This window comes from Tamandua tetradactyla, chromosome 5 (genome assembly GCF_023851605.1).
Source record: "Tamandua tetradactyla isolate mTamTet1 chromosome 5, mTamTet1.pri, whole genome shotgun sequence".
Taxonomy (NCBI): Eukaryota; Metazoa; Chordata; class Mammalia; order Pilosa; family Myrmecophagidae; genus Tamandua; species Tamandua tetradactyla.
In genome coordinates, this window is record NC_135331.1 from 15,070,635 (window position 1) to 15,090,900 (window position 20,266).

Sequence of the window (20,266 nt, forward strand, 5' to 3'; positions counted from 1 at the left end):
ACAGAGAGTGTGGCCAGGTCATGGGGCAGAGGAGTCTATGTTGGCCCCAAAGAGTTCGCTCGTGGAAAGAGGTGAATCACCAGCTACTGAACAGCATGTTTACTCTGAGCACACTTCGGTGGCGACAGCAGAAATAACACCTCTTTCACATACATTATATGCATGTATGTATATGCCATTTCTGTCTGTCTGTCTATCTATCTATCTATCCTTCTTTCTAGAAAAAAGGTCTGGAAGTATAGACATCAAGCTATGAGTAAAGTAGTTGGGGGAAAAAGGTGCAAAAAAAAAAGGATGAATTTTAGTTTTTTACTCTGCTATTTGGTCGGAACTATTTTTTTTTTTTACAACCACCATGCGCTCATGTTATAATATTGTATCAAAATAAAATAATGACTAAACGTTCATAGTAGAAGAAATATATTTAAGCATGTGACATTACTGTGAACATAGAACACGAAGACGTTCACAGAGATGAAAAGGGGAAATAGTTGGGGGTTTATTGGTTGCTATTGTTGTTGTTTCGTTTTTATTCATTTATTTTTTTGGAACAGTTGGATTTTTATACATTCATGTTTAGATTTTTTCCTTCCAGAAAATGTCCCCATTTTAAGTGTACCATTCAAAGATCTTTTTTAAAATTTTTTTAGCAAATTTATGACATTGGAAGGCCATTACAATAAACCGGTTTTAGAACATTTCCATGGCCTCAAAAGACCCCTTTCGCCTTTTTGCAGTCCCTGTAACCCATTCCGACTCCATTCCCAGGCAGCCACGGATCTGCTGTCTGTCTCTATAGATTCACTTTTTTTGGACATTGCGTATAAATGGAGCCACGCGATACATGGTTTTTAACTGCAGGACCCTTTTGCTTTGCAGAATGTTTGGTGGCCGCCTGCGTTGAAGCCTCTATGGGTAATCTCTGCTCTTTTTGGTGACTGAGTCGAGTCCCACAGTATGGAAATGCCCCGTCCGTGTATCCATTCACCAGCTGAGGGACACTCGGATTGTCTTCATTTGGAAGCTATCGTATATATGTTTCTAAACATTTATAATTATTCTTGAAAACCATGGGTACTTCCCTATATACACGCGCAGCCTACATATAACAATTCCTTCAAAGGTGGAAGCGCCACAAAAGATATTCTATTTATCCATCTGGTAGGCCTACATTCTCAGGAAAATTGCAACAGTTTGGAGTTCTCCAGCTTGGAAATTGTGAAGTTATTCAGTAGGAGGAATTAGAAAAACAAACCAAGCTGAATAAACTGGCTACGTGTGTGCTTAGTGGTAGCTGAGGGTCATTGAAAATTTATCCTGTGCTCTGAAGCTTGACATGTATCGATGCCTTTTATTCTTCTGACCACCTTATGAGGATGACCTTGTTATTATCCCCATTTTACAGATGAGGGAAGTGAGGAACAAGAAGATTAAGTGAAGCGCCCAAGGGACAAGATTAGGAAATAGCAGGACTGAAGCCTGGAAGTCTGGCACCAGCCCAGTCTCCTAAAGACAATGCATACACTGATTTTTTTTCTTCTTTTTTTTCCTTTGATTAATAGATATTATTTTACTTTTCACAATCTGTTTATTCCCTGGCTTGAAAACACGCCCACCATCGTAAACCAATCCTTGCCTTTCTCTAGTGCCTACCAGCTCCAGCGCTTTACTAGTGTGCGCAGGGTGGAGCCTGAGAATGTGGGCTTTGGGATCTTACCCCTTACTAACATTGTGCAGCCTTGAATGGAACTCTCCACCTCTCCAGGCCTCAGTCTTCACATCTGTGAAACAGGGATGATAAACCCTACCACGCTGCTGTAGCATTAAATGCGATGATGCCTCTATTAGATGCCTCACATGTAAGAGGACTTCGCTGGGGTCAGTAGGGGTGGGTTCTGTCAGGGTTGTGTCACACTTTCACCCCTCCTTCGTGTGCATGCCAGCCGTTAGTGGTCATACATAGCGTGCGTGGCTCCTCGTACACAAATGCACACCTATATTTACACATCTAGAGGCGCTCGCCTGAAATTGAGAAATCAATCTCAGGGCAGCGGGGGCAGGTCCCAAACCTTTCAGAAGAGAGCAGGGGAAATCTCTACTCAGGACAGGCACGTGGAAACCGCCCCCCACCCCCCACCCCTGATACGCAGGCAGTCCCCACCCCACCCCCTCTCTCCCAGCATTCCAAACTGCAGAGGCTGACCCTGTCTCTCTCGATGATTTAGGTTTCAGAGAAGGGCCGGGGAAGGATTTGTTTTGACGTTTAAAGCAATCCAGGTAATGGATGGCAGGGCGGCATCCACTCCCGGTCCATATATCTGTGCAACAGTATCTATTTTGGACGTAGCTGACACGCCATTTCCTTTGGCAGCGCTAGGGGGGCTCGCATTTAAATTAAACTCGTCTCCCATCCCGCGGATCGCAGCCCGTTTGGGGACAGACGCTGGCGAGGGAAGCAAGAGAGGCTTGTGGGGGGTGGGGGTGGGGGGTTGGAGGGGGATGGAGGGGCTTGTTGGAGGCCTGCGATGTATGCTGGAAAGAGCCCTCCTCCCCTGAGCTGCAACCTGGCCCTCTCTGAAGCATTAACGAATGACAGTGGGTGTCCCCACGTCTGCTAATCACCCTTAATGTGCAGATTTAGAAGCCTGTTTTAAAGCAGACGAGATAAGCAGGTCAGACAAACAGACAAAGAAACCAAAATCAACTCATAGAATTGTGGCTAAGAGCCAGGTTCTGAATGGGGTGGTGGGTGACCCACGGCTTTAAGCACGAAGCATGGCAAGACTCTCAGGCTTCCGTGGCTGTCTTTGGCCAGAAGGTCCCAAATTCTGTTCCCAGCAGCTAAGTTGGTGGAGCCGAGAGAAAAGGCGAGCTCAGGAATCAGCAAAGCCCAGCTCTGCCACTTACCAGCTGGGAGGCAAGTCTCCTTTCTTCTCGAAGCCTCGATTTCCTCATCTGCGAAAAGTCCCTCATGTCCACTGAAGAGTTATTATATAGATTGAGATGGAGAGAGAGAGAGAGAGAATGTACAAGCAATTTATAAACTATTGCAAAGTATTCTCCAAATGTTGCAATTATGAGATAACAGTGAGGAGACATTTGGAGTCTGTGATGGGGAAAAAAACAGTAATAATAGAAGAAGCTGTTGAACTGGCCAGCCTTCTAAGTCACATGAACATACCTTTCCATGCTCTGCAATTTTTCTTTCTCCCAACCCTTTCCCCCTGAGATACTGAATCTTTGATCTTTTAACTTAAAAATTAGAAAAAAAGAGAGACAGGGGGTCCAAGAGGCTGTGCAATCCCTTCTTATTTTAAGTTAAAAAAAACAAAGACCTCCGGGAGAATACCACCGCCAAGTTGGCTTCTCCAGTATTGGGGAGAATTTTCTTTCTGTCAAAGCAAAGAAGAGCAGGGTAGGTGAATGTGTTGTGGGGGCATGGGGTATGGGGACGACAGCACACACAGACACACACATGTACCAGCCTTCATCTACTAGCCAAGAATTCTTGCAACATGGAACTTGGGTGGAAAACAATTCCAGTTTCTCCCAAGGCCAAAGTCACCTTGGGCCCTGGCACTGGCTCCTACCAGATGATGGAAGATGTGTCCCAAGAGCTAGAGAGATAAGCAATGAAGAACTTTCCAGAAAGCTACTCTCTACCCAAGGATTTATCTCCAGCAGTAGCTGCTATAGGTGCCCTGGGAGAGGAAAACTGGTGAGCAATCTCCAAACCTGGTGTAATGCAAGCCACCAGCAGGATTCCCAAATCCCCAAATCTCCTTGGAGCCACAGGATCCCATTGCCTAAGAAACACAACATTTTTCAGTCATTGGATATAAATGGACAGACGGACTGCATGGGTCTGTGACCCTTGGTGGACGACCCCTTATTAATGCTGCCTAATAACATACCATGGAATTAGATACCCAGGGAACTCACTTTGGGAAAACTCTGTTTCAGTGTCAAGCTTTATCACTGGGCTCTCTTCTGTCTATCTTATTGCCAGTTATGACCAGGAAGGCATTTAGAGATGACATTAAACTGAGAAGGAGGCCTCATATTTTGGATGCTTTTAAAAATAATCTTCTAAACATTGCTGGATAAAATGTAGTAGGGTTTAGTGACAAACTTAATCTTACTTTCAGTTTTTAGTCCGACTCCAATGCACAGGATGGAGAAAGAGCTTAAGCATTCACAGTTGATGTGCCCATGACTTGGAGTTTAGGTTGTTAAACCCACCATAAGAAACGATGACTAAATAGCTCAGGGCCCTTGTGGGCTGTATTCACAGAATAGCATCTGAGACAGCATTTGATCAGGACACACCTGGGATTCAGAGCGGGGACTCCATTGTTTGTGAAGGTCCTGGAATACCAAGAGGAAGGAATCCTGGACTTCATCCCTGCCATCATCACCACCACCATGCTGATCACACCGCCACCAGGATGACTACTGCCATAACCATATCACCATCTGAACCACCATCATAACCACTATTATCACCTCCACCACCACCATCACCACCACCATCACCTCCATCACCACCATCACTGCCGCCATCATCACCTCCATCACCACCATCACCACCACCATCATCACCTCCATCACCACCATCACCACCACCATCATCACCTCCACCACCACCACCTCCACCACCATCACCACCACCACCACTATCACCTCCATCACCTCCATCACCAACATCACCTCAATCACCACCACCTCCATCACCACCACCATCATCACCTCCACCACCACCATCACCACCACCATCATCACCTCCATCACCACCATCACTGCCTCCATCATCACCTTCATCACCACCACCACCTCCACCTCCACCACCACCACCACCACCATCACCTCCATCATCACCATCACTACCGCCATCATCACCTCCATCACCAACATCACCTCAATCACCACCACCACCACAACCAACAACAACAACTTCATCACCTCCAACACCAACACCACCAACACCATTGCCGCCGCCACCACCACCACCAACACCACCACCACCACCAGTACCTCCATCATTACCAACATCATAACTTTCATCACCTCCATCACTTGCATCACCACATCACCAGCACTAACACTGCCATTACTAATTATGATTTGCCTTGACCAAACCCCTTTAGCTCTCTAGAGTCTGTGCTCAAATCTCAGGCCTCAGGTGGCCTATCTTTAATTCAATATTAAATGTCTACTTGGCCTTACAAAAAATTTTAACAGTCCTTTTTTACCTTATTCTGACCGGGGTCCCAGTGGAAGTATGGGTATTCAGTTCTAGATGTCAACACGAGGTGTACAGGCAAATAAATTTAAATTTGTATTAAAATTCTCTGTACCTCATTACAAAGAATTGGGAAGTCTCTGTTGAACATTTTTGCTCTCAGGTTCGGGGCCTTTAAGACCAGTTATGTTGGAAGACTGCGCCATGCAAATGCAACTGAAAGTCTCAGAGAAGCCAACAGCACAAAGATGACTTCCTCAATCCAGTGGAAGAAAAGTTCCAGCCTTATAAGCAAAGTTCCCCCAAAGAATGTAGGGAATCTTTTTTTTTTCTGGACTCCATCCTTGACCTGCTGCCTCACTGTAGAGAACATTTCTGAGAGACGCGATGAAAACATTCCATTGAGTCATACTACATCCAAATATCAGACGATGCCTTTGAACCTCTCCAACAAACCACAAACTTAGGAACCGACATTGACACAACACTCAGAAGATTCAAAACACTGGGCAGGGAAAGAAGGGGAGGGCGTGGGCTAGGACTCTTTGATGCAATTTGTTTCTTTCTTTCTGTGCTCTAATGGGGTCTAAGGTACTGGCTCACAATTTCCACATCCACATGCTTATTTTCTGAAGAAAGTTTCTATCAAGTTCTCTCTCAGAAGTTCCCGGCCAAGAACAATATTAGAGATTTGTTGTTGGTTTAAATAACCAAGCATTTTGATGGATAAACACTCAAGCAAGAAAAGAAGAATGTAGAGGAGAAATTTCTCTTGAGAAAAAAGGGGGATGAAGAAACGTAAACTATTACTCGTTGAAACATCTCGTTCTCCAAAGAACCGGCCTTATCTTTTCACAGACCTTCCTTTGCAGGAATTACTGCGTAACCTCCGTGCCATGTTTTTAATCCCTCCAAACCGGTTTTAGTTTTTGCCAAGATGGATGTCGGGTCCGAATTAAAACCGGAGTCATTTATCTTTGCCACGGCATTTTCTTCTTCCACCCTGGAAAGTTATGAAGAGAGTTGCCTGCTACTCGGAATGTGCTCCTTCCTAACTTATCAACCTCCTGTGGTTTGCAGATAACCAAAGAGGCTCAGCCTCAGAGGTGCAGAGACCCACTGAGGATAAATGAGGAGAACATTAAAAAGAAGACATATGGCTTTGTAGCCCAGGAGGACAGGAGAAGAGGTTTCCTGGACATGCTCCTATTTTGTTTGCAACTAAAAGGGGCTCTCAAAAAGTTGTGCATTTCAATTTTCCAAATCTGGATTCCAATCCCTTTATGTGTACCTCCCCTTCAGGCCTAATTTTGGCGGGGGGGGGGGGAGCACTAGAATTCAGGTACCTCTTCCATGAAGAATAAAAGCTAGGGGGAGATTTAAAGTCCATGCCTGATTTCTCACCTCCCCTCCCCTCACTGAAGGGATGAATCGTCTTTGAAGCCAGTGTCGGAATCTGAAAGCTTGTCCACAGGACAAGCTACAAGAGAAGGCTAAATGGTGCCCAGCGAGGGTCTCTTCACCTTGGTTTGAGGAGGAAGATAAAAGTCCGAAGTCATTTCTGTCCTCCTGGGTGAATTTGGTGTGCTAAGAATGATGATTAGCAAGCCCAAATTTTCCAGACTTAGAAAGCAGTCAGTTCCTCTGATTTGTTGCCATTCACCGCCCCCGCCCCCATCCTTCAGCTGATGTTGGCTTGGAGATTTGGCGTTGAGTTGGGGGAGCCAATAGACAGAGTGCCACCCACTGGGCTGCCTCGCCAATACTGGGTGCTGTTGCGTGTTTATTAATAATAATTATGGGATACTCCAGTTATAAGCACTACAATATCGGCCATGTATTAGTAGCCAATGTTATTAAATTCCTTCCACCTGAGGGAACTAAAAACAAAGAGCATCTCATCGAAGGCCAAATGGAGCAGAGGGAGGAAATTCATCAACGGCCTGTCACTCAGTGATGAACCTGATTCATAGGAAGTAGAAAAAGTAACCAACACTTTAAAATAAATCAATAAACAAATGCAGCAGCCAGAGGTTATTTTGAGCAAAAGTCTGTGTTTTCCCCCCCTTATGGCTATAAACTTTCTCGCATAGTTAAAGCTACATGTTATTTCACAGAATATTAAAGTTCTCAGCCCTTGGAGGATTTTGAAAACCCATCGCAGCAAAGGTTCGGGCCTGTTTGTTAGAAGAGTCTCACGGAGTTGGGGTAGCCCTGTCCCATCACCCTTTTCTGTCTCTGGCAGATAAGATGGAAAAGAACTTCCAACTCAGCGCAGAGTCCGACGGCGCTGGTAATATGTATTGTTACTGCCCTCTAGTGGTCAAAGCTGGATAGGACTTGAAGAGATTTTTTTTTTCCTCCTGAGTTGGTCAATTGAGTGCTTTTGAAAAGCAATTTTGCATCTTGCCTGTGCTTTTGTGCTCCAGTTGTGATGACTTTTGACTTTATGATGCTGGCTCTTTCATTGAAAGCTGTCTGACATCCTCTTGTGGGAGCAGATGAGTTCGAACTAAACTATAATTTTTGAAAACGGCAAATTGTAATTTTTTCAGAGGGCATCTTTTACTGCCTGCACTATTTTCTGTTCGCTGCCTAACCCGAAAGGCAGCTTCTTCCTATTTATAAATATCTTCTGTTGTCCAAGCTTGTTTGGCAAAGTCATTTCTTTCTTCGTGCTAGGAAGAAAAAATTCTTTCTTGCGTGTTTTGCAGAAACCCTAAAACCATGCATTCCCTTTACCTGGAATTTCGGCTTGCAGGAATCCTCCTTAAATAGCCACGAGGGATGTGAGCAGGATTGAGGGACAGCTGTTTCTTGAAGGATTGGCTATAATAAAGAAAGATATACAAACCATTCAAATGTCCAGTAATACTGAATTAGATTAATTACAGTGGATCCAACCAGTGAGGTAGGAAGTAGTAATTTAAAATGACATAATACAGTTGAGAATATCCTTTTTTTGTAAATAGATGGAGATGAAGTCTAGAGAGGTTGGACTTTCCTAGAGTGTTGCAGAAAACCTTGGGTTATGTGAATGTTCACTTTGTGATAAATCATTGAGCTATACATTTTCTGAATATATATATATTTCACAATTTTAAACTTTTTTAAAGAAAAAAATTAGGAATCCTAACTCCTAATTTGGCACTCTTTTTCCAACACTATTCTGCCCTAGGAAAAAGGGAAGAAAGGGAGAGCTAAAAATAAGAAGAGAAAAAATGGAATCATGGCTTTTAAAACTAGATTTTAAAATTGTATTTGGAACATTCAACCAATGAGACAGATTTGCTTGTGCTTGGCTTTGTCACTGCTTGGAAGAGTGTGGCCCACCAGTCAACTGAAGCTCATAACTTGCTAGATCTGGAAACTGTCCCGTTAAAATTCTAGACTCCCTGGAGATTGGAGGCTATCAGTGAATTTCACTCATCCATATTTTCTTATTGCCAAAACAATGGTGAATTGCTACATGCGTTAAGTTTGTAGGATTAAAGACCCGACCTGTCAAGTCCTTTTAAAAGTATCAAAGTGTTTTGCTTTTATGATCTCCTTTATAGCTGAAGGTAAAGATGATTTGATACAAAGCAAAGCCTTTGGATACATGTTTCAAAGGCAATTTTCTAATGCACACACTCACCATACACCTAATTTTACATCAATTCATGGTTGGGCTCGTATACAAGAGCCCAAGACTGCAAGAGTGTGCCGCCTTTTTTTTTTTTTTTTTCCAGTTTTCCTTTTTTAATGGTCTTCTTTCCCCTTCTCCTCCCAGTCTTATATCTATATCATGATGACCATATTTCACCCTGAGGTGTGCACTCCTATATTTTCTCGATACTCCTTTAGTCTTATACAAGCATAAGTGTATCTATACATACCTGCATATACACGTACATATACATACATATAATATATCAGGAAGGATGTCTTTATTTACTTTACAATAAAAATGGGGTGGGGGGAAGAAATCATATTAGGTACACTTTTTAAACATCTTGCTTTTCTCCTTTAAAACACTAGTTTCTATATTGAGTTATCTGGCAATGCCCCAGCTCATCTTTTTATTGGCTGCATAATATTCCACGAGTGGATGAGCCTTAATCTATTTGGCCATTCCCATATGATGGGCATCCTGGACGCAAGTTTATATTCTGGTTCTTTTGTTTCTTTGAATTAAATTCCTTGAGAGGGATTGTTAAGTGGGCAAGTCTTTTTAATGGTGTATTATCTGCCTTTTAAAAATTTTATCAGATGTTGCTGAGCCACACATGAGTCACTCTGCCTTCTAATGTCACTGCATTTGTCACTGTAACAGAGAAAGTTCTTATCTGAGGGCCAAGCAGAGTTCAGCTCTGCCACTAATGGGCGGTTTCACTATGGAACTGTGAATAAGTCTGTTTCCCTCTCTGGGTCACTATTTAGTGGGTGATAAAGTGAGTGATTGATCTAGTTCAGGGTTTTTCTAATTGGTGATGGGGATGATTTTTTCATAAATAAAATGTTTCTTGGACACCTAACTTATGCAGCAGATACAGGGTATGCCCTGGTGAAGGAGGTGGGGTACAGAGTCACGACTCACTTGGTTTTCTTGCACCCGCCTTGGTGGGTCTCAAGGAACCTACCAGAACTAGAAGATTCTGCTGGGCACAGTTAAAACTGATGGACATTTCCAGAACTTTCATGTTCCAAATGGGCTTCAGTACTGCAGTCCCAAGGCATTAGATGAAGGGCTTGTTTTACCACTTGAACCCAGATGCCCCCACTTACCCTTAACATTATGAAGGGATGACAGAAGAAGAAGGTATTCTTGACAATTTCTTTCTCTGTCCCCCATGGAAAGGATACTGGAGACTGGGCCAAAAGAGAAGGGTTAAAGCAAGGGTTATTTCTGGATACGCTCACACCTACACTCTTAAACACAGTGCTGAGTTCCACTTATTCAGGAGAACTTAAACATACGTTCCATGAAAAAAAAAAACCAAAATCCCCAGTGTTAGCAAAGATGTGGGGAAATAGGCACACTTATACAATTCCGGGGAAGGATAAATTAATAGATCATTTCTGGAGAGCAGTTTGGCAAAGTGAATTATTTAATGTCTTATAAGAATGTTTGCTACGTGGTAAACTATGGCTTTGGTGGGGGGCAGGGAATGGGGGTGAAGGGAGATGCAGGACACACCCCTCCTGGAAATAGAGTCAGTGGACAGGTAGAAATCTGAATCAGTGGCTCTGGGGTTCTGGAGACCAGGCGAGCATTGTACAGCATCCAGAGAGCAGGAGAGGGAGACTGAGAAGCTGCAGCAAAAACTGTGAATGAATTGCCCCTAGGCAGTGGCCGGCACCCATGCCCCACCCCCGAGGCTGGCCTTGCATACAGTCAGTGGTTGGCTGCCCCCGACGGAGAGAGTCCTGAAGGTCTTCCTCCCTGGGAAAGAGAAAGGGGACACGGTCTGGTGCCGAGCATGGCTTCTGATCATCAGGTTTGGACAGCTGGGTTCCGGCTCTGAATTGCAGTTCTAGCCTGCCTGGAACAGGGATCCCTGCACCCCTTGTTTCAACATTGCCTGGTGGAGGTTGAAAAAATACACTCCCTCCTTAGGGTTGTGGGGAAAGGGCTGCCAAAGAGCACCATCTACTGGGCAAGCCAGAAAAGTGCAGCCTAGGGGAGCTGGGAAAGAAAAAAAGAAAGGCTTTTTGGCATCTTTTCTGACCCTCTCCCCAGGGGCCTTTGGAACTGGTCTGCACCCCCTTTGTGGGTCCCTGGCCCTGTTTTGGGCAGTTCAACATGGGCAATTCTGAAGATATAGAAAAAGTTGAACCAAGTGTTAAAGAAGAGTCTTAACCCAAAGCCATGATAAAACTCTATGCAAGAGAAAGAAACTATCAGAGTAGACACACTGAGATATTCATCGACAGCAGTGAGGGGAGAAGGAAGCCAAGAGGATAGAATAGGGAGATCTGATATTCAGTTTGTCCCCCAGAGCAGCTAGTAAACAGTGAGGAACTGTCTGAAACAGATGTTGCGGGGGGGGGGGGGGGGGGGCTCCAAAAACAGAGGAATAGCATACACCATGCAGGGAAGAGTGAAAAAAGAGACCGATAAAGTGCGGAGAAGGTCTGGGAGTAGATCTGTCCATGCTGTGGAGGCTGCCCACTTACTGCTGTGGCAGATCACCTCAGAAGCCACCCCTGGCTGGAAATAGAAGTATTCTTTCCCAAGAATGGGGAGAGGCAAGGGGGCAGGACCAGGTACCAACTGTGGTTTTTGATTAACAAATTCAAAGTACTGGGTTCTAGCTCTGAGGACAGCTAAAGTTCCAACCTGCCCAGGACAGAGAGCAGCCAGCAGACTGTTTCAAACCACCTCCACTCCCCACCCCACTCCCGGCACTGGGGGAAAGTAGGACTAATTTAGAGACTCAGTAATCTCTCTGGGCTTTAGGGAACAGTTTGCTGAAGGGCTGCTCTTTCCCCTGAGAAGGGGTGTGGGGGTGTGTGCGCCTGGCTCAGGGCAGAAAGCGGCTTTCCATTAGGAAATTTAAATTGCAGGGTTTGGGATTGAGCAACAGTTTCACCCACTCAGGCCCAAAGCGGCTGGCAACCTGTCTCAGCCACACCCCGGGGGGAGGAGCAGGGTCAGTTGAGAATTAAAGACACAGAGCCCCGTGCTGGTTTGAAACTGTTATGTGCCTCCAAAATGCTATGTTGTTTTAATTCTTGTCCTGACTTGTGGGGACAGACCTACTGTTTGGGGGGGTGACTTTTGATTAGGTTGTTTCTGCAGAGATATGACCCACCCAGTTGTGTATGGGACCTTTTGATAGGTGGAGATGTGGCCCAGCCCATTCAACGTGGGTCTTAATCCTTTCACTGGAGCCCTTATAGGAGAATGAAAAGCAGAAAACACAGAGCTCAGAGCTGACACAGAGGGCAGAGAGATGAAACTAAGAGACGTAGACATCTGGAGATGCAGAAAGAGGCAAGAAAGCTGTTTAAACTCAGAAGATGGGAGAGAAGAAGAGAAGGACAGAAGTTGTTGCCTTGTGCCCTCCCGTGTGGCAGAGAAACCCTGGACCCAATCAGCCTTTCTTGGGAGAATGGAACCTCTTGTTGGTGTCTTAATTTAGACATTTTTACAGCCTTGGAATTGTTAACTTGTAACTTAATAGATCCCCTTTATCAAAGCCCATCCATTCCTGGTATACTGCATTCCAGTAGCTTTAGCAAACTCAACACCTCCTTAGGACCATGGGAAACAGTAGGCTGCAGAGCGCCATCTGCTGGGCATACCAGGAAGCACAAATTCAGGGAGCTGTCAAAGAGAAGACATGTCCTTTCTGAGTCTCCTCCCCAAGGCACTTTGAAACTGATCCATATCCTCTTCTTGGTCCCTGGGCCTGTCTTGGCTGGGAAAAACTGACTCAGGAAAGTCCTCTCTGGAGGGGTTAAAAATATACAGAGGCAATTTGGTTTCTTAATTTTTTAATTAATAAATAAATTTTTAAAATATATATATATATATATACAGAGGCAAATAAAGAACAGAACAGACCAATATTCCAAGAGGAGAAACAGGAGAAAGGAAGCTTATTCCTAGGGATAACACAATTGCACAAATAGTTCAATCTCAGAAATTGGGCCATATATCCAGTGTAAGAAACAGATGAATAAGAGCTGAACAAATCTAATCAGTTAAATACAAGCTATTCTAAAGGTATAGTATACATTCAACCAGGACCAAGAGGAGCTTTAGCACAAAAGCTAAATCAACAAGAAAACTCTAGGAAAGGGAGAGAAACTGATCTCCAGGGAAAACTCATCAAGAAATTACAAGCCATACTAAGAAACACTAAGACCTGGCCCAGTCTCTAAAGAAACAAATTAATACTTCAGACAAGACACAGGATTTGAACCAATGAATCAATGATGTCAAATAAATCTCCTAAATTAATTCAAGGAAATAGAGGAAAAAATGGCAAAAGAGATAAAGAATATTTAAAAAAAAAAATGGGTGAACATCAAGAAGAATTTGAAAACACGCAAGAAAAACAACAGAGATTATGAGGATGAACAGCACAATAGAAGAGATTTAAAATATACTAGTCAGGTGCATGGGTGGTTCAGTGGTAGAATGCTCACCTCTCATGTGGGAGACCTGGGATTGATTCCTGGATGATGCACCCCCAAAAAATAAAAAAATAAAACCACACTAGATGTACACAACAGCAGATCTGGACAGGCAGAAGAAAGGATGAGTGAGCTAGAGGATAGGACATCTGAAATCTTACAGATAATAGAACAGATAGAGAAAAGAATGGATAAAAATGAGCAGAGTCTCAGGGACTTGAAAGATAGCACAAAGTACACAAATATACAGGTCATGGGTGTCCCAAAAGGAGAAGAGAAGGGAAAAGAGGCAGAAAGAATATTTGAAGAAATAATGGCCCCGAATTTCCCAACTCTTACGAAAGACATAAATGTACATAGATAAAGAACCACAATGTACTCCAGATATAAGAATTCCTAACAGACCTACTTCAAGACACATACTAATCAGAATGTCAGATGTCAAAGAGAAGTCTGAAAGCTGCAAATGAAAAGTGATACATCACATACAAGGGACACTCAATTAAGTCTAAGTCCTGATTTCTCATCAGAAACCATAGAGGCGAGAAGGCAGTAATATGATATACTTAAGATACTGCCAGCCAACAATTCTTTAAAAAAGAAAACAAAACAAACAAAAAAACACTTCTTATTGTGAAATACAGCATATAAACAAAAAAGCAGTGAATTTCAAAGTACAATTTAACAAATAGCTATAGAACAGATTTCAGAGTTTGGTATTGGTTACTATTCCACAGTTTCAGGTTTTTCCTTCTAGCTGCCCCCAAGACACTGGAAACCAAAAGAAATATCAATATGATTCAGCAGCCACACTCATTTGTTAAACCCCATCTTCTCTGTTATACTCCTCCTTCTCCTTTGATCCTTCTCCCAATCTTTAGGGGTATTTGGGCTACGCCCATTCTAACTTTTTCATGTTGGAAAGGGGCTGTCAATAATAGGGAATGGGGGATGGAACTAGCTGATGTCCTGGAGAGGCTGGGCCCTCTGGGTTTCAGGACTTATCTGGCCTAGGAACTCTCTGGAGGCTATAGGTTTCTGGGAAGTAAACTTAGTATGGAAATTTTGTAGAATCTCTGATAGAATTCTAGATGATCTAGGATTAATAGAAATGGTGTTGGCTGGGGGTTGGCAAACTGTGGCAATTAGCACTATCTAGCTAAAGCTTGCATATGAGAAGCCTCCTGAGTAGCCTCTCAACTCCATTTGCACTCTCTCAGCCACTGAGACCTGTTTTTTTCTGCTTTACTGTTTAACCACTTTATCATCATAAATACAAATTAAAACTTGATAATGATTATACTTCCAAAAATATAGTTCAGTATTCTTTATGAAGCAATATGTGAAAATATAAATTTGTAAAATCAATTCTATAAACTTCTCATTTAACCATATTAGAGTCGTCCTTTCTGACTAAGAAGACCATGTACTAGAAATGTGAAAATTGTCTAATATCAAAAACTCTAAGAACATTTAAAACATGAAGAAGCCAAATAAAAACAAAGCTACTATTTTTAGTTACCCATATGTGTTAGTTAGATTCAGTTGTCAACTTGGCCAGGTGAGCATACCTAGTCTTGTTGCTGTGGACATAAGCCAATGGTACGTGAACCTCATCTGTTGCTAATTACATCTGCAGTCAGCTAGGAGGCGTGTCTGCTGCAATGAGTGACATTTGACTTAATTGGCTGGTGCTTAAAGGAGAGAGCGCAATGTAGCACAGCCTAAGCAGCTCAGCATTCCTCATCTCAGCACTTGCAGCTCAGCCCAGGCCTTTGGAGATGCAGAAAGAAGTCACCCCGGGGAAAGTTGTTGGAACCCAGGGGCCTGGAAAGAAGACCAGCAGAGACCATCTCATGCCTTCCACGTAAGAAAGAACCTCAGTGGAAAGTTAATGCCTTTCCTCTAAAGAACCAACAAAATAAATCCCCTTTTATTAAAAGCCAATCCATCTCTGGTGTGTTGCATTCTGACAGCTAGCAAACTAGAACACCATATAAGCATGTAAACATCTTGATGTGTATTCTCCCCTCAATTTCTCTATAAAGTAAATTTCAGAATAGAAATGACCTCATCTACCTTTTCCAACCATGACTTGATCAATGCCTAACACATATTCGGTACTCAGAGGTATCTTCCATCTTATGGATGCATACTCGTAATATGGGATCATAATAAATTCATATGAATTTATAACGTTTTCCTGCAACATAAAATTTTAATGGCAACATAGTATTGTGTTACATGTGCATCATTTTCAACGCATTCATTCTGGTGTTAAATATTCAGGTGGTTACTATTTTTGTCAATTTCAATAGAATTTCAATGATAACTGTTCATGCATTTCTATTAACATCCAAGATTATTTAAGATAAGGTTGATACCTTATTTTGTTACATTTCTTTTCTCCCTTTTGGTCAGGAAAGCATTGCTGATCCCAAGGTACCAGGGCCAGACTCATCCCTGGGAGTCATGTCCCACGTTGCCAGGGAGACTTTCACCCCTGGATGTCATGTCCCGTGTATGGGGGAGGGCAATGATTTCCTTGCACAGTTGGGCTTAGAGAGGGAGAGAAGCCATATCTGAGCAACAAAAGAGATTTTCTGGAAGTAACTTTTAGCTTCTCTGCTACAGAAATAAGTTTCATAAGAACAAGCCCCAAGGTCAAGGGCTTGGCGTATTAACTTGGGGTCTCTAATGCTTGAGAGTATCACTGGTTTCCCAGGTGGGAGAGTTTATTTTTCTCCGTGCCAATACTTTTTATTTATCTACCCATCATGCTCTGGATGTATCTGGGAATTATACTAAGCTACATAAAATTACAAGCCCTCATTCACATTCTGGGTTCCAAATGTCTAGTTTGTTTAAACGAGCTATCCAGGTAGGTTGAGTAAGATTGTGTGCTACAGAAAATTTAGGTTTGGGACAAAATAAATTTCTCTTCCTTTCGTCTCATAGAGTAGGTGAAGCTCTAAAGTACAGACAATATCATCCTTTGCCCTGCATTCTGATTTACTTCCGTCCCAATCAGATGGGCTTCATTCTTATCTCTAATTGAAGCTTGATTTCTTTTTCAGTTCCTTAACAGTTGCTGTATGTAGTGATGCTGACTTCCAGAGCTGCAGAATTCTAACTCTGAGTCTTAGGTGACACACAGGTATCTAAAGTTCCAGGGAAACACCAGGCTACACACATATAGCCAGCCTCTCAAAATCCAGAAATAACCCAACTCCAGACTAAACGAGACTGCTTTAAGAGCTTACAGTCTTGGCCCCAGTTTTCTTCCACGTATTTTCTAAAAGAGACCATACAATGTTTGTTCCTTTGTTTCTGGCTTATTTTGCACAATATAATGTCCCCAAGGTTCATTCACCTCGTCGCATGCCTCATGGCTTCGTTCCTTTTTGTTGCCACACAATACTCCATCCGATGTCTGCAGCAGTTTGTCTTTCTGTTCTAGGTCAATGTACTCTTTGGCCATCTCCACCCATTGGGCATCATGGCTAATGTCCAAAATAAACAATCCATGTCTCACGGTACTAGTCAAGAATTCTTTCACCAGCAAAATGGTTCTACAAAAAGGAGGGGGAGTCTAAAATAGTCACAGACAAATAGAAACCGAGAGACTTCATCCATTCAAAAATAGGCCACACAAGAAATACTACAAGGAGTCCTGGGGGCTAAAAGGAAAAGACAGGAGAGGCTCAGACGAGACTGCTGAAATGAAGATTATCAGTAAGGTAACTACAAATGTGAAAAGACAGACAAAAATAAGATACGACATATAAAAGCAAACGGTCGAAATAAGGACTGCCTTTACAGTAATAACATTCAAAGTTAATGGATTAAACTCCCCAATCAAAAGATTGACAGAAAGGATTAAAAAATAGGACCCATCTATATGTTGTCTATAAGAGACTCATCTTAGACCCAAAGATACAAATAAGCTAAAAGTAAGAGGTTGGAAGAAGATATTCCACGCAAACAGTAACTAGAAAAGAGCCGGGTTAGTATCAGACAAAATAGATTTTAAATGTAAAACTGTGATAAAAGACAAAAAAGAACATTATATATTAATAAAAGGGACAGTTCACCAAGAAGAAATAACGTTATAAATATTTATGCACCTAATTTTGGTGCCCCAAACTGCATGAGGGAACCAGTAGCAAAACTGAAGGGAGAAACAGAGTCTCTACAATAATGGTAGGAGGTTTTGCTAAACCACTCTCATCAACAGACAGTACATCTAGACAGAAGACCAAGAGGGAAATAGAGACCTTGGATAATATGCTAAATGAACTAGAACTAACAGGCATATACAGAGCACTGCACCCCCAAACAGCAGGACATACATTCCTCTCAAGGGCTCATGGCTCACTCTCCAGGACAGACCATGGACAACGGGTGGGACAAAGAAGAAATTGTGAGAAAAATCAGTAAATACCTCAAGACAAATGAAAACAAGAACACAACATATCGGGCCACGGTGGCTCAGCAGGCAAGAATGCTTGCCTGCCATGCCAGAGGACCTGGGTTCGATTCCCGGTGCCTGCCCATGTAAAAAAAAAAAAAAAAGAACACAACGTATCAAAAGTTAGGGGTGCAGAGAAGGGAGTGCTAAGAAGGCAATTTATAGCCCTAAGCACTTACATTAAAAAAGAAGAAAGAGCTCAACTCAAACACCTAACTGCGCAACTGGAGGAACTAAGAAAAGAATAGCAAACTAATCCCAAAGCGAGCAGGAGGAAAGAAATAACAAAGATTAGAAAACAAATAAATGAAATTGAGAACAAAAGCAATAGAGAGACTCGATAAAGCCAAAAGTGGCTCTTTGAGAAGAGCGATAAAATTGACAAATTTATAGCTATGCTGACAAAATGTAAGCCAGTTGATCCAGTAATTCCCCTACTGGAATTTGATCCTAAGGAAATCAATGCTCAAAGATCTATAACAAATCTATTCATTGCAGTATTTCTTCTTTTATAAAAGCTTGTTCTTTTTAGCACACCTGGGTATTTGAATCCCATATATCTGGTAAATATGTAGCCAAACAGCTATACATACATGCAAATATTTTCACCAGATATCATTGAGTGAGTGTGCTGATTTAAAAGGATGTAGGTCCCCTAGAAAAGCCATGTTTTAATCTAAATCCCATTTCATAAGGGCAGAATAATCCCTAATTCAATACTGGATGTTTGAAACTATAATCAGATCATCTCCCTGGAGATGTGATTTAATCATGCGTGGTTGTTAAGCTGGATTAGGTGGCAGCATGTCTCCACCCATTTGGGTGGGTCTTGATTGGTTTCTGAAGTCCTGTAAAAGAGGAAACATTTTGGAGAACGAGGATATTCAGAGAGAGCAGAGCAAAACGACATAGCCACAAGGAACAGAGTCGCCAGTCATTGACCTTTGGAGATGAAGAAGGAAAATGCCTCCTGGGTAGCTTCATGAAACAGGAAGCCAGGAGAAGAAGCTAGCAGATGATGTCGTGTTCGCCACGTGCCCTTCCACTTGAGAGAGAAACCCTGAACTTCATCGGCCTTCTTGAACCAAGGTATCTTTCCCTGGATGCCTTTGATTGGACATTTCTATAGACTTGTTTTAATTGGGATATTTTCTCGTCCTTAGAACTGCAAACTGCCAGCTTATTAAATTCTCCTTTTTAAAGCCATTCCGTTTCCAGTATATTGCATTCTGGCAGCTAGCAAACTAGAACAGTGAGGATATTTCTCACATGAACCATTATTAATAGAAAGCAAGGTATATAACATCTAAGTGTTGTTCTGGAAGGATATTTCACAAAACGGTTAACACATCTCTGGGTGGTGAAAAATCATGAGCAATGTATCTTTCATTGACAATCTGCATTTTCTGTATACTTTTCCCAAAAATGGATGTGAATCTTAACTGCATATTTTTTAAAAACATAAACATCTTCAAATTTATTACATTGGTCAGAAAAACCCCTCATGCATTTTTCTCCTTTCAGATATGACATCTTCTTACATTTTAGACATGAAAAGTGCCTATTGCCCCCAAAAATCAGATACTATTGACGGGACAAATTTGACAGTTTATCATGGACCTCTTAGCGTGTTAATATATGCAGATTTAAATGATCATTTTTGATGGATGCTGCAAAGCGTCTGGCTGGTAAAAGGACACTTTGGCACAACGTGGATGGCTTCTGAGAGCATGGGGCTGAAGGAATGAAGACAGACTTCAAAGGCCACGTACTGCCTTCTATTGATGTGACATTTTGGAAAACGATGGGGATGCAAACAAATCAGTGGTCCCCAGGGACTGAGGATGTAGGGAGGGGCTGACTGCCAAGGAGAACATGAAAGAACTTTTTGTTCCTGAAACCTACAGGGCCCAGCCTCTCCAGAACATCAGACAGTTCTATCTCCCTACCCCATGTTAGTGACAGCCCCTTCCAATATCAAAAATTTAGAATCACCATAGCCCAGATACCCCTAAAGAGAGAGATGGAAGATCAAAGGTGATGGTGGAGTTATGCATAGAAGATAGGATTGAATAAATGAATATGAATGCTGAGTCATTAAATTGACATCTCTTTTAGTCTCCAGTATCTTAGAGCAGCTAGAAGTAAAAACCTAAAATTGTGGAATTGTACCCCATATCAAACTCTGAAATACGTTCTACAACTAATGGTGGTGCTGTGCTTTGAAATTTATGGCTTTTTTTGTATATGTTATTTTTCATTTAAAAAAAGGAGGGAAAAAAGTCAGTGATGATAAAAAGATATTTAAGCCTTCTAGCCTCCTAAATTCTGGAGTAGCTAGAAGGAAAAATCTGAGAGGATGGTATGGTAGCCCATGACAAACTCTGGGATATGTCCTGTAACCACTTGTTGACGAGTGCTTTGAA